General features: G+C 42.1%; 1 long non-coding RNA gene across 1 annotated transcript in view; it reads right to left on the reverse strand.

Annotated features, from left to right (window-relative positions):
- Positions 1-7,727, reverse strand: part of LOC143480916 (uncharacterized) — a 44,698-nt gene extending 36,971 nt beyond the window's left edge. The window contains exon 1 of the long non-coding RNA XR_013121913.1: positions 7,331-7,727. This is a non-coding gene — a long non-coding RNA (uncharacterized LOC143480916). The remainder of the gene's footprint in view (positions 1-7,330) is intronic.
- Positions 7,728-13,685: the final 5,958 nt, after the last annotated feature.

Below are 13,685 nucleotides of genomic sequence, written 5' to 3' on the forward strand. Positions count from 1 at the left end.
CTATTTACAGACTGAATTCCTCTCCCTCGGGGCAAGTGCACGCTCTCATGTTCGATTGTTGCCGCCAACCGATTTCCACAGATCACATGAACTTGGTGACTCACGTTTGTTCCATGTTTGTAAACGCCTGACAGTCTCTTTTCACAGACGCTGACTCGCGGTGACATCGCGGCTGATAAAGCAGGAACGCAGCTGTCCAGTCCTGTCTTTTCAAATCATATTTCTGTTTATTTCAAATAGTCTCTCTAGCACCCCCTGCAACTGAGCTCCAACTTTCTTTTTACCAGCGAGGCCCCTTTCCCTCTAGTTTATAAGGGCATTTCTTCCTGTGTCGGCAGGGTAGCCTTGACCCCTCTGATCTCAGTAATATGGCTGGTATTGACGCACAGCTGCCATTGAGAACGGCGGCCCGGTGAGCGGGCCTTACACTAAACCTTTTTCTTTTTCCAGGTGAGCTCAGAAGCCTTCAAAGACCCATGCGGGGTGCTCCCGCTAGCAGCGCTTCCTTTTCAAAAACACCGTGCCCAAGTTGGAAAATACACACAACCTGGAGTGTTGATATTAAAAATACCCAAGAGGAAAATGTCTGAAATATAACACTAAATCCAACATGCTGTGAATGCCTGGAAATGATGAGATACTGGTATGGAAGCTATCATGTTCGCATTAATTCAGACCCAAATCTCATTGAGAAGACAGAAACAAGTTAGCATATTTTGGTGAGCACAAGGAATTCTGGGCCCTATACAAAATGCCCATTGTGATTAAACAGCAAAGTGAATGGAGTATATCAATGATGTCTGTGGGATTTCAGAAGCACATCCTCCAGTGAGATTTATGGGGCGTCGTGCTGGACTGGATCATCTGCCCCACACTGAAGATGAAACAATGTCAACACGCAGACGAGCACAGCAGGCGTAGGCACTGCAGACCACACACCGGCAAACGGACAAGCCTCTGAAGCCTGCGTCTACCGCCAGCCCAGCCTGGGCGTGAACCTGGGCGTGGCACCACTACGACGTTCTACGTCACCACTACGACATCCTATGGCACCACTATGACATTGCATGTCCCCACTATGGTAGTCCGAGTGGTAAGTGGTCAGCGATGAAACACCTTCATTGACTTTTGTCTCGGCAGAGACTGTAAAAGCTCGTCACCAGCCCTATTCTTGTAAAATTAAACATTAAAAATGCATTCAGAGCCTTTCTGGTAATGAAAACACACGGTAGGTTGCACGTACATGTTAAATAATGGTGGATAAATATTCACATTCACATTCTAAATACTCATCTTATATTGTCAACAACAATAGTGGACTGAGATTTGAGCCATTAATAGCACAGTTAAAGGCACATTAAGGGCATGCTTTTTCAAAAAGCTGATGGTGAAATGCTGGCTTGGATCTAGTGTGGCGTTGGTGTGGCCCCTGGCTCAGGGGGCGGGGGCCGGGGTGCGAGAGCTGAGGCTGGAGGCCCGGCTTACGTGCACATTCCCTCACCAGTGCCAGGGTGAGAACTGCAGGAAGGTGAGTGGCACGAGTGTTTGAATTCCTCCAGCAGGGTCTGGTAATGAGTGTGCAGACGGGCCTCGCGTACGACGGCACAACACTCGCGGCTAACCGCGTCTCCTCTCTTTGGTGAAGAGGAGTGGGAAGTCCAACAGCCGGCAGCAGCTTCTGACCCAGTTTAATAGTTTCAGCACAAACCGCTGAAGGTGTTTTTCCACAGCTGGGAAAAGGACCACGCGAGGCTTGTTGGGGTCACAGATTTATATCGTTTGCTTTACCAAAGCATCCAGTGTTTACTAGATACACAGGGTTAGGGTTAGAAGAAAAAAAACAGATGGTGCACAAGCATGACTTTGATTTTTGAGATATTTTTATGAATTAGAATTGGTTTGGGTATGATTCTTTTGAAATGCACTTCAGAAATATCAAAACCAATTGTGTCAAATGTTACTAATCTAACATCATTGCACTCCCAGACATAATATTTATTTCAAATAATTGGCAAAACATCAGTGGTAAGGCATTCTTGGCAAGATGAGTCATTAAATTTGTTTTTCCAGTACTGAGATTTCAGACATGCCATTTACAGTGTGTACGTGGCTCCCTACACCTATATTTGAGGCATAGGCAAATAGAATGGCATAAGTTCACAGAAGATCTCCCACAATAACTATACCAAAATACAGGCCCAGAGAGAGCTTGCTAAAAGATCCTCCTCTCTGTTGGAAAGGGGAAGGGGGTGGGGGGGGGGGGGGGGGATGCTATTCCTCGCAAGCACCCTAAAAACAGATCGAATGGGACCGGGTGGCGTGTGTTAGCTGCACAGGGAGGTTGGTAAGCCTCGGTTTTATTCATGCGCATGAAGGCTCTGCCAGCCGAGAAAACCCCCTGCAGTCTCCCACCGCACATCAAGGTTTCACGCCTGTGCACGCGGGGGCCAGGTCTCAGCTCTGCTGCACCATATTAAAAAGCAACAGGGATTAACGGGCTCCGAGTCAATCTGAGCACTGACGGGTGTTCTGCCGCAGTGCCGCGGCGGTCTGAAACAGTCCGGGTCACTAGTGTATGCATGACACACTCATTCTGCTCATGGAGGTTGATTTAAAAAAAAAAAAAAAGAACAGAAGATGAGTTTTATTTTTCATGGGAAGGGGGAGCAGGATTTTAGGAGGGGTTGGGCAAGGGGGGGGGTGGGTCTGCACATCTGCTGAAATGTATTGTTGCTGATAATCCAGTGGAAATTGAAAGAGAGACTTGCTGGTCTCGGAGACGGGGCAAGGCTAGTGGATCCAGGCAGCTTACCGGCGGGCTGGCGAGACCGACGGGGAAAGCGGCCGGCAGCTGAGGGGATCCTGGGGGGCTGTGGAGGGGGCAGAGGGGATCCTGGGGGGCTGTGGAGGGGGCAGAGGGGCCGCAGCTCCCCCCACAGCCTGCGTTATTCAGCACACGAGGGTTAACGCTTCTGCACTCAGACTAGAACAATAGGCAGGAAAAAAAAGCCCTATTTCCATAACCGCCGTATGCTGTAGAAGCAGGCGGCTGATTTTGCATCCGTCTGGCTGAAGTGGGCTGTGCTTGGATAATTGCCTCATTTTGAAACATTAATTATGATCCTGGAATCTGTGCAACATTATGTAACAGGTGTAAACAAGTATGGTATCATGCTGGCAGACTAAAAAACAAAGACACACACACACACACACACACACACACACACACAAACAAATGTACGCATGTGTGCACACATACCCACCCACCCACCTACCTACCCACACACACACATTTATATATATATATATATATATATATATATATATATATATATATATATATATATATATATATATATATATATATATATATACACACACACAATATATATATGTATGTATGTATGTATACAGAAACACACCACTGATGAAGATGTTCAACCAGCCTTGGTACTTTAAAAAGACAAATAAGTCACTTTGCCAACAGGAGGAGAAATAATTGATCCACTTCCCATTATGCTAATACACAAACAGTAATAATAAACGAAGTTCCAAGTCTGACAAAAATAAATAAGTAAATAAATCTCAGCAGGAGAGCTCGTATGCCATCTTCCCCTCCCCGATTCAAAACAATTACACGTATCTTACAAGGTGAAACCACAACAATGTAATTATTATTACTATTTTTTTTTACATGCCATCTGCATTTAGTTTAGAGGACGTCTCTTAATTGCCCTCTCTGATTTTACCGTCCCAAGGCTCCCTGTCATTATGGCTGCATTGAAGTTCTAATGAGTGAAATTGTCATCCACAAAGACCCCCCCCCCCCCAACACTTTTTTTCCTGCTGTGTGAGCACATTAGGTCCAGACAGCTCATTTCCATTCCCCTGCCATCTCTCCAGAAATGACGTGCGATGCTTGAAACTGTTTATTTCCAAATTCAGGCCTCCTCCGCGGCAGCCATCGGCTTCAATTACCAGTTTTTCTGAGCGCAGCCATCAGGCAGCCTGACACTGAGGTCCAACCTAATTCCCACCTTCTCCAGAGTCAAGAGCATAATGTGCAGATAAAAAAGGTGGAAAATAGCCTGGGCCTCATTAGCATGCGGCGGCTGCCTGTTCGCTCGCTCGCCCGCGAATGAAAGTTCTGACACTCGGCTGCCTTCTGCAATATGAGAATGGACCTCTTCAGACAGTGTTCTGTCCTTACTGCGATGGAGGGGTCACGGGGGGAGGGGCCAGCGCCGAACTCTGCTAGCCATGCTCCGCTACAGAGGGCCTGGGCAGGAGGGGGCAGAATGGGGCGTTGGGGTTGGGGTGGGGTGGGGGGTGGTGTATTGATTCTGGGAGCAGCTCATTACCTGCTGAATCAACACATTACGGCCGTGTTTGAAGCTTGTGCGGCCGAATTGTTTACGAGTGTCTTTAGCGCGGGCCAAAAGCTAGCGTCGGCAGGGCACGACCGCACTCATTAGCTCGCGCCCCATCCGATTAGATGTTATCTGATCCGCTACTATGCGCAGTGTCTGTTTGACCAGGGCTCCTGGCCTGCGTTGGCCTTAGCCCATTACTGCCCCTGGCACCCCCTCCCTCCCTGTGCCCCCCCCCCCCCCCCCCCCCTCTCCCTTTTCCTTCCTTGTGCTCACTGCTGTCCATGAATGTATCCATTAGCCCACCAATGTGTAAATTGTCTTCACCTGCGCTGTGGGCAGATTGGGGAGAAGGAGAGACGACGGACGTGTGATTTCCTATGCATGAGCTTTCTAATCAGCTGCACAGTAACACGATTCTCCTGCTCCTCATGGATATATGGGGGGGAAAAGGTCTCTCAGAGGCACATTCTGCAATCAATATGCATGCTATGTTATGGGGATATTGGAGGCAGGCAAGCTGGTGACAGAGTTCATCATATGCGCTTGCCTTATATAACTGACATGGCTTAATAGGAAGAATGTGGCAGCCAGCCTGATCCATCCACTGGAGATGGGAGTTCAGATTGTGCTGGGAGAATTGGGGGATAATTTGACCTAGGAGACAAAGCCCACATAAGCACATTTTCCAGTGGTGGTGTCAGCAGAGGGCGACCCGCAATGAGTGAGGACGCGAACGGATCCTCACAGACACACAAATAAATGCTGCCTGCAGTCAATGCTCCGAATAACCCCACAGCTCTTTTTTAAAGGCAGGTCATGGTGTCAAATAGGACATCCGGGCTGGAGCTGATTGACCAGAGCTGAGGTTAGGGGGGAATGGGTAAATAATGCCGTTGACAAGCAGGCTACGGAGCTGACATTACAATTACCGAGGTCCAATTCTGCAGGTCAATAGTTACTGGACCATGATGCAGCAAAGGAAAAAAAAAAAAAACCCCAACAACAAATGTATTCGCATCTAGTTATGAACATTATTTCTTCAATAATGGTTCCTTAAATGTGATTTCATTTTACTCAAAATAATATTTTAGATTATTATTGTAAAGGCACTATTATTTAACCAGTAAAAGACATTCCAGTGTCACATCTTACTGAACCAATGCTTTTAACAATCTAGATCAATAGTGGCGAAAATTAATTCATTTCCATTTTAAGTTTTAAGTGCTTTCTGTAGCTGCTAATGAGAGCACCATATTTGTAATGTACTTTTACCTCATGTTGCAGGTTATGTGTGTTTTTTTGGAAAGTGTTGCTTGAACAGACTGGTCTACTCCAGAGCACACCATAGGATTACAGTGTGATCGTCTCAGGCTAATAATACACAGACATGTTTTAGACACTTCATTGATGTTTTATTCTAGTGTTTAGGTCAATGTCTTGACACACGACCCCAATTGGAGTTTGAAGTCATAGGAAGATGCCGTACAACTTCCTGCTAGAGAACTTCCTGGTGCTAGTCATCTTTCTTTGGACCCTCTATGACAGGGGTGCTCATTACGTCGATCGCGATCGACCGAGGAAGTGTCGTTCCCCCCCACCCCCCCGCTCAACAAATTACGTTCGCTGCCACCCCGGTAGATCTTTCTGACTTGGTCATCTTATAAGTAGCTCGCAAGCTGAAAACTGTGGGCACCCCTGCTCTATGATTTCAGGCATCACAAGCTCTTAAAGCAGCGGGCCAGATCCCCATCACTGTACCTCCTGTGCAACGAAGAAGAGGTTTTTATCAAACACAATGCAGTCCATATTTACCAAAAGGTTCACCTTTTAGCTCATGTGTCCATAGAGCACTGATACGGTGGTGATACGAAACACACAAGTGTTCTTTTGTAAACACAACGCAGGTGTTTTTAGAACGTAGTGTTTTTTGTAATAACCCCCCGGGCTTTTTTATTATGGTGGCCTCGTGATCACAGTTCAGGATGCCCGCAGATCCTTAGATGTTTCCCTAGGGTTTTTTAGTAAAGAATGCTACGCCATGCCTCTGTACCGATCCTTGGAGGAATGCCCACAGCTGGAAAGAGTAGCATTGACACTGAATTCCTTCTGATGTAAACAGCCTGACTATGAATCCTTTTCAGTCTCAAGAGCTTAAAAAACCTTTCCTCTGAGGTTGCCTGGAATCTCTCTTGATTGGGTCACATTTCACTTGAACAAAATTCTGGTGTGAAGAAACTGTTTTCCATGAAGACATTGTATAGTTTCACACACATTTTCCATCCTTTCTTTCGACCTTGATCATGATATGGCAATGTAAAATATTATGTGTGTTGATTATTTAAAAGACATTTGTATTTAGCCTAATTTGTTTCTTAAAAGTAATACATTTTGAAGATCTCCTTCCAAGGGGGATGCAGGACCCAGATTATTTCAAAGGTTAGGTAGTGAAATAGAGTTAACATAAAACTTGGATAAGTCTTTAAAACACCTATTCTGCTGCGTTTCATGTTTATTGAGCATAAACAGAAAACCAATAGCAACCTCTCATCTAGTCTAAGTAACTCACTCAATGTACTGCAAGAGTGTGAGTGGTGTGAGCAGTGTGCCCCCACTCCAAACAACTGTAACCTGTGCCACTATAAAGGTAAAGGTAACCCATGCAAAAATAATGGATGCTAATGCTAATGCTCGCTATGTTCAATTTACACAACAACCTAACTTAAAAACAACTTAGTAGACCGTCAAGTTTGTAGTGCCAGACTACAAAATGCTACATGGACAAGGTACAGTAAAGAAAAACGAATATAATTATATAACATAAACAGTTAATGACGCTACCAGCATCTGCTGATATTACTAAGAAAACTATGACAAATCCTTCATGTGTTTCTTGAGTGTGCAGCCATTTGCACTTTCTCTGTCTCTAGTTCTGGAAATAAGTCTAAGGCAGAACTCACCCACCATGACATGAGATATCTCCCATAAGCAGAGTGGAAATATGGAGACAACCAGGCAGTGTTCTTTCTGCAGCGCTTCCTTTAACCTGCAGTGCATGACTGTCTCCTCAGACAGCACTCGAGACTGAACTGCAGCCTGTATAAAAATAACAACTGAATCAATGAGTTCACAAGGTCTGGAGTAACACTAGTACTTGACAAAAGTCTTAGAGGTAACTATTTTTCATAACACCAGACACTCATGTTGGACTCTGTGTGTTTATTTCTTCGTACCCTTGGAGCTGGTTCCATTCTGTCTGATTTCTCAGAGTGGTGGAGGAAAAGTTAAGATATTTACCTCCGTCACCATTGTTTATACGATCTCCCTTCAGATCCCTTCAAAATCTCACATCAGCATGAGGCTTTGATTAGCATGTAATGATCATATTTCACTGACTGCTTCAAAAGCACACTTTGTGATCAAACTCTGACTGTATCTCGGTATCTCTCAAACCACAATCACAGCTGGTCAGAGAAGGACTTTGATCACAATCGACCCAAGTCTAAACTTTATTCCTTTTTCTTTATCTGCATACAAGTTGAAGAAGCAGAAGCATCACAAAATAAATATCTGTCCAGTATGTGAAAGAACGATAATTATTCGGGTGAGTCCAGATTTATCTGCAATTCTCTCCCACCAGTCCTGGTTGCTTTCTGGTCCCCAAATAGTCTTTGGGGTGGTACTGACATTGACCCCTGCTGAACTCAGTGTGACAGAATCTTCTCCCCTATTATTTTGAATGATACAACAATCTGCTGTTTTCCTGTAACACTGGAGATACATTTCAATGAAACGTGTAACTGTAATTGGGATTCAGCATGCCTGGATGGTATTTGGATAGCAAACACATGCAAGGTGTAAAGTGAGCCCCTGTCCTTTAAAAAAGCTACCTATTGAGATGTACCAATGGGATGACTAGAATGATAAACCCAAGGTAACGAAACAGAGAGAAGATGAGGTAACAAGGTGTAAACACCAGTACCGTAAAATCGGCACTAGCACCATAAAGTCACTTCTGCGTGACTGCAAACAGAATTAGTCTGCTCAATAAACTAACAAATAAACGAACACAACATGCCAGAAATGACACACTTACCATTGTGATCTGATATACAACCGGCTTTAAACATTGCATAAAGAAAAGAATCACATCCCCTGTATGAAAACTAGGCGACTATAATGTATGCCATATTTTACTGTCACCCACAGGTATAATTCTCTTCTGCATAAGACACTCTTGATTGTCTTTTGACAGCACAACTCAAAAGCGATCTACCCTGGGAAGAACGAGCACAGGCTGTTTCAATTACATTTCTCTTAATACGTGGATCTACAGACATCCATATAAAATTTTGTTCCTAACACTAAACTGCATATTCTCTTGTTAAAAGCCACCAAAACGACACCACTACACAGTAGTGCTTTTAGACCTGCAGCAACTTAACACAGGTAACGCAATAAATTAGTTTTTTACTTGGGAGAAAGAAATTGAAAATGTATCTTGCGCAGCTTCTTTGAACATAAATTTGTCCTGCTATTTTACTATGGATAAATAAACAAATATTAAGAGATAATCAGATATTCTCAGCAAAGAAAAAATACAAAACGAAGGATATAAGTAGGCCACCAATTTTGTGAAATGTACCCAAAATGACTTAGACATAAGTGACGAATTTAGACCATCCATTTTATTTGAACTCTGATACATGACTGGAATGGGGGAAAAATAATTAAATGATATTTGTATTACTGCAAGCAATGTCTGCACTAGACTATCTTTTGAATTGTTTTATTTTTCGTGTTTCTCTAGTAATGGACGGCTTTTACACCTAGGTGTTACTAGGCAGATTCTATGCAGGTTACCTTTTGTGACACTGCATGCTTTTAGCGCAGTCCTCTCCATTCTCATCAATTTGGCCCAATTAAAATGCTTTACATTTAGCAGTGCATGTTTTCCAGAGGCATTTCAAATTATCTCTCATAATTAGACACAATGACATCCCCAACCTACGGAAGCCTTTGTTTTTAAATTAGCTTTATACCACATCAATTCATAGTGTGAGAGAGGTCATCTATTCTGCAAGTCAACTTTGAGTTCTTCTACTGGAGAGTGACAATTACTGTAACAGGCATAGGTGACATAATGTCTTGACATTTGTTTGGGAGACAGGCTGTGTCCAATTCCCCCTTAATCTTGGGCTTTGAAGAAAAGCTTTCAGAGAACTGCTTCTCGTCAAGCCCCTCTCCATTTTACTTTATTAACGTTTCTAACACAAATTTTAAAAAGGGAGGGTTTTGCACCTTTTTATCCACTTGACAGCACTTCACTAATTGCTTCTCCCTCTCTGTCTCGCTCTCTTTCTCTCTCACTCTCTCTCTCTGACTTGTTCTCTTTTTCTGTCCCACTCTTTAAATCTCTCTCTGTCTCTCTCTCTCTAGCTCGTTGTCTCTCTCTGCCCCCCCCTCTCTCTGACTTGCTCTCTTTCTCTGTCCCACTCTTTTTAGCTCTCTCTCTCTCTCTCCCACTGTTTTTTTTATCTCCCTTTCTGACACACACATTCCTAGAATGAATGTAATGCACAGGAGAACATTTCTATACGAATATGCAAATATCATTCTATACAGAAATGTATAAAGTTATAAAGTGTCACAAATGTTTTGCAATGATCTAAAATGCAATATTCATGTTTTCAGTGAACATGGAGTCAAAAAGGGACCAGTCCTCAAAAGAACTATTTTCTGTATACATCTTAAAGAGCTTTTATCATTGCATACATTTTCTTCTACATTATACTGCTAACATGATACACTGAATTGTAAAACAACGTTTAATAAAAATAAAGAAATTTTTTTCTAATAATGATAAACATGATTAGATTGAATTCAAGTTTCATACAAATTTTGTAATGTTTTAGATTTTTCATAATAAGAACTCGGATCATTACTTGCAAATTGCATATTCAACCTTTTTGATAAGCATGTGTCAAAATGAAACCTCAATAATGCTAACTATGAGTGTCCATTTGTTGGAACAATGATAAAAGCTTGGTCAAATTCACTTTCCTGATGGTATAAACCTATTATAAAACAAGTGACCATTGAATTAACACAAAAAACTTGAAAGCTTTTATACTCTGATGTAGAATACATTCAGAATAAAAATTAATTCACCTCATTTACAATTACTCTGGGACTCTCTTGAGCCTCATGTAGACAATTTACTCACATATAGAAAAAATATCTTTATTTTGTGCATGCTAAAAATATTTTACATATCAGCTGGATGGCTTCATATCCAGCATTTACTGCTGAAGTAATTTATCTAATACATAGGGTTAGATATCTGAGCACACAGTGTTTTGATGTCACTACGGTATAGTCCATTTTGTTTTATTCCCAGTAGAACACATCAAGCTTTTATTTCCTCTTGGGACCTTTACATGGCTTTAAATGAAATCCAGGTTACATTCACACTTGGGCATTACTTTCAAATCAGTCCCAATTAGACAAAAACATGATCAAGAGTGACAGCCATTAGAATCAAAAAATGGGCAGAAAAGCAGATGAAACCAAATAAGGCATTCAGCTGAGCCGAATGGCTCCAGACTTTACACTGGAGACAGAAAAGAGCCTTCAGCAGGGGCAATTTGGAGACGATTTGTATTTGTATAAGCTGTTTATCAAATTATTGAACAGACAGATGTTTCTGACTGCTTCACGGCTGCACCCTGGATCTCCTAGGCACAGAAACAAAGGTCTAAAGGAATAATTTGCGATGTGCCCAGAATTTCAATTCAGTTTACTGCTGTTAATTCACATGCAAATTCTGACCTCTGTTAAGGCATATCAATTACCCTACATACAGTATCTGAGGGACAACACACTCTGGCAGGGGGAGGCGAAATGAAATATGGACAATCTCAAAGATACAAGAACCAAAAAATAGTACATTTCTCCAAGCATTTAGAATCTGGGACAGAACAAGAACAAAAATTACAAGAGTCCAGTGATAAGATCAAAGTCTCCTATGTATATCTCCCACTGTTAATAACTTGCTGAAATACAAATATCCCAAGATCCTAAATAATGAATAGAAAGATTCAAAGCACAATTCTGAGAACTTATTGTTAGATTATTAATAGTAATATTATATAACCTGCAGTAAATTACAGGCTCAGATTCTGTAATAAAGTGAGTTTAGGATGCGCAAGAAAGTGTGGGAAAGAAGAATAAATGTGTCCTGCTTTTCTGAATATATAAGGAATTTAATTGTATGCCATAAAATAAATCAGTCTATATCTCCAGCTCTGAGTCATGATCCGACATCAAATATCACCAACAAGCAACCTAAACATGGCCAAAAACAAAGTCTACATCTCATGCATTTTCTCTTTCAGTGTCAGTCTTATTCAACTGAAGTGCACCATTTTTCTGCCTATACTCACGAGCAATGTCAAACCCACTCTGTGGTATGAATGCTTAGCGAGTGACACATTTGTCAAGGAATGATGGCTTTAGATCTCAAGGGGAAGTTGTGTTGACAGTGACTGGAAGAACAGCAATTCAAATCTCGCTGTTATCACCTCCAAAATAGTGCCTTCCAGCCTTTCCTTGCTCAAACAAAGAGCTGTGTAACAATATCAATTATACATGCAGGAAGCAAACAAGAGGATTTATTAGCCAACAAATAGCCTCACAGAGTGACCATGAATAGGGGAGATTAGCATGTGAAAAGCACAGCAAAACTCCCTGTTTCAACAGCTAAAGAGCAATTTGATGGGGCTAGAATTGGGGAAATTGCTTGGGTAGGGACCACATGGGAGGGGGGTGTGGGGGATCACCTCATCTATAGGAGATGGGGGCAATATAAAATCCAGAGGCATCAGTCGTCAAAGCATGACAAGACTCACAGGGATACCTGTAACTAAATGTTGATATGTGTGTGTGTGTGTGTGTGTGTGTGTGTGTGTGTGTGTGTGTGTGTGTGTGTGTGTGTGTGTGTGTGTGTAAGACAGGGGTTCTTACACTATGGTGCTCCAAACTAACATTTGTTCCCAAAAGGAGTTTTAATCACCCTTCAGAGAAAGTCTGTTTTCTACAGCACGAGTTTGCTCTTTGGCCAGGACATGGTCAAGAATGGCATGTTTCATATGTACTGATTTGCATGAGGCTCTTGTGAATTAACAAAGAATTAACAACCATAAACAAACCAACACTAAGATTTTGTCTTTGATCTTATGACATTAGATTGGAATCAGATTAGAATCTAATTAGAATTACAATCAAAATGCTGTGAATTATGTTAATACTACTTGAATTGCCTTGTGTTATGTAAAACACTACAAAACACTTAATGTAACATTATGTAATGTAATGTAACATTTCCTTAAATTATATTGCAATGGTTGTCAAGAAACATTTTTCTGAACAAAAGAAACATTTCTTTTGTTTCTGTTTCTGATGACAATCAGCATCAAACTAAATGTATGACAGGGCTCAGGATAGCAAGAGATTTCGGCATTTTGTTAAAACTGACCTTGTGCCATTTTACCTCCATTACTATTGAACTCAAGTAAATGGCAGCAGTATTCTGGGGCTAGTGATTTGAACATGCCCTTTCTGAAGAGAATTCTATTACTGTAAAACAGGCTAGCTGGGAAATGGAAGAAGCTACAAACATATATTATTAGATGCCAGAATAGGAGAGCAATTTACAGTAAGTGGGTTCAAATTCTCTCTATCTCATCTTGGTGAAACTGTGAAAATCCGGAAGATTACTATAGAAACTGAATCACTGAATTCCAGCCAGTAGTGTCACCTCCGTACCTCTGTCAATGCCCCTCACTCACCTCTATCGACTTGAGAGACACTTACCTTCATGCACTGAGAATCTAACACAGTTACTTGCCCGTTTTGACAGAAAAACCCAATGAGCTCCCGGAACATTCTGCTTCTTCCTTTTCACTGTATGTGAGACAGAAAACAGTGGTAGTTCTTTTTGATGAAGGTCAGTAGTCTCTTCAACAAGTTATTTTTTTTCTGAGCCACAGCTTCAAGGAAATCGGGATGTTTACCTGCTGCCTGGGCTTAGGGTCACGAAGGAGAGTGTGTGGATGGGCTCTCGTAGTGGCTTACAGGGCAGATGATTGGAAAAGGATATGATGAAATGGGACTCATAAAGTAGAGCTTTGTACGTCAGGCAAGCTCAAGCACCAATCTTTCTCTGTACAGATCCAGGACTGAAGAAGTTAGGAAGCTCTGTGGCGCTAGGATGGCCACTGTTGACATTATAGGGAAAGGGTGACTCGCAAATAG

The sequence above is a fragment of the Brachyhypopomus gauderio genome, chromosome 17, assembly GCF_052324685.1.
Source record: "Brachyhypopomus gauderio isolate BG-103 chromosome 17, BGAUD_0.2, whole genome shotgun sequence".
In the NCBI taxonomy this organism is placed as follows: domain Eukaryota; kingdom Metazoa; phylum Chordata; class Actinopteri; order Gymnotiformes; family Hypopomidae; genus Brachyhypopomus; species Brachyhypopomus gauderio.